At 37.7% G+C, this 1,900-nt stretch overlaps 1 non-coding gene across 1 annotated transcript; it reads left to right on the forward strand.

Moving 5' to 3' along the window:
* The first annotated feature begins 920 nt into the window (after positions 1 to 920).
* On the forward strand, positions 921 to 1,028 carry LOC127741785 (small nucleolar RNA R71). The gene has a single exon (XR_008002990.1). It is a non-coding gene; the product is annotated as a small nucleolar RNA R71 (small nucleolar RNA).
* Positions 1,029 to 1,900: the final 872 nt, after the last annotated feature.

The raw sequence follows: 1,900 nt of genomic DNA on the forward strand, positions 1-1,900 counted from the left end.
CTAGATATTGAGCAACTTGCTCTCCAGTTACATCTTCATCCTCTTTAGAGGAAGAATAGTCTTCAGAGCTCATGAATGGCAGAAGGAGATTTAATGGGATCTCTATGGTCTCTATATGACCTTCAGATTCTTTTGAGTCCTCAATAGGGAACTCCTTTTTACTTGAGAGACATCCCATGAGGTCTTCCTCATTGGGATTCACGTCCTCTCCTTCCTCTCTAGGTTTGGCCATGTTGATTATGTTAATGGCCTTGCACTCTCTTTTTGGATTCTCTTCAATATTGCTTGGGAGAGTACTAGGAGGAGTTTCAGTGACTTTCTTACTCAGCTGGCCCACTTGTGCCTCCAAATTTCTTATGGAGGACCTTGTTTCACTCATGAAACTTAAAATGGCCTTAGACAGATCAGAGACTATGTTTGCTAAGCTAGAAGTGCTCTGCTCGGAATTCTCTGTCTGTTGCTGAGAAGATGATGGAAAAAGCTTGCTATTGCTGAGCCTGTTTCTTCCACCATTATTAAAGCCTTGTTGGGGCTTTTGTTGATCCTTCCATGAGAAATTTGGATGATTTCTCCATGAGGTTTTCTTCAGAAGATGCCTCTTTAGTACTGTTGGATGCATTTTGCCATCCATTCAGACTTTGAGAAATCATGTTGACTTGTTGAGTCAGCATTTTGTTCTGAGCCAATATGGCATTCAGAGCATTAATTTCAAGAACTCCTTTCCTTTGAGGCATCCCATTATTCACGAAATTTCTCTCAGAAGTGTACATGAACTGATTATTTGCAACCATGTCAATAAGTTCTTGAGCTTCTGTAGGCATTTTCTTTAAGTGAATGGATCCACCTACATAATGGTCCAGTGACATCTTAGAGAACTCAGATAGACCATAATAGAATATATCCAGAATGGTCCACTCTGAAAGCATGTCAGAAGGACACCTTTTGGTCATTTGCTTGTATCTTTCCCAAGCTTCATAGAGGGATTCACCTTCTTTTTGTTTGAAGGTCTGAACATCCACTCTAAGCTTGCTCAACTTTTGAGGAGGAAAGAACTTAGCCAAGAAGGTCGTGACCAGCTTATCCCAAGAGTCCAGGCTATCTTTAGGTTGTGAGTTCAACCATGTTCTGACTCTGTCTCTTACAGCAAAAGGGAAAAGCATGAGCCTGTAGACTTCAGGATCTACTCCATTAGTCTTAACAGTCTCACAGATCTGCAAGAACTCAGTTAAAAATTGATAGGGATCTTTTGATGGAAGTCCATGGAATTTGCAGTTCTGTTGTATTAGAGTAACTAGTTGAGGTTTCAGCTCAAAATTGTTTGCTGCAATGGTAGGGATTGAGATGCTTCTTCCATCAAACTTGGAAGTAGGTGTAGTATAATCACCAAGCATCCTCCTTGTATTATTATTTTCGGCTGCCATCTCCTCTTCTTTTTCGAAAATTTCTGTAAGGTTGTCTCTGGATTGTTGTAATTTAGCTTCTTTTAGTTTCCTCTTCAGAGTCCTTTTAGGTTCAAGATCTGCTTCAACAAGAATGTTCTTGTCCTTGCTCCTGCTCATATGAAAAAAAAGGAAATAGAAAATAATAATAGGGATCCTCTTTACCACAGTAGAGAGATTCCTTTATGTTAGTAGAAGAAGAAAGGAATAGAAGAAGGAAAAGGTAAGAATCCAAACACAAGGGTGAAGATAGGTTTAGATTATTGAGATGAAGAGAAGTGTTAGTAAATAAATAAATAAATAGAAGAAGATGAGGGGGAGAGAATTCGAAAATTAATTTTGAAAAAGGGTTAGTGATTTTCAAAAATTAAGAGAAGAAATAAAATTAAAAATAAAATTTGATACAATTAATTAATTAAAAGAATTTTGAAAAAGAAAGAAATGATTTTCGAAAATTAGAG

Source organism: Arachis duranensis, chromosome 9, assembly GCF_000817695.3.
Source record: "Arachis duranensis cultivar V14167 chromosome 9, aradu.V14167.gnm2.J7QH, whole genome shotgun sequence".
In the NCBI taxonomy this organism is placed as follows: Eukaryota; Viridiplantae; Streptophyta; class Magnoliopsida; order Fabales; family Fabaceae; genus Arachis; species Arachis duranensis.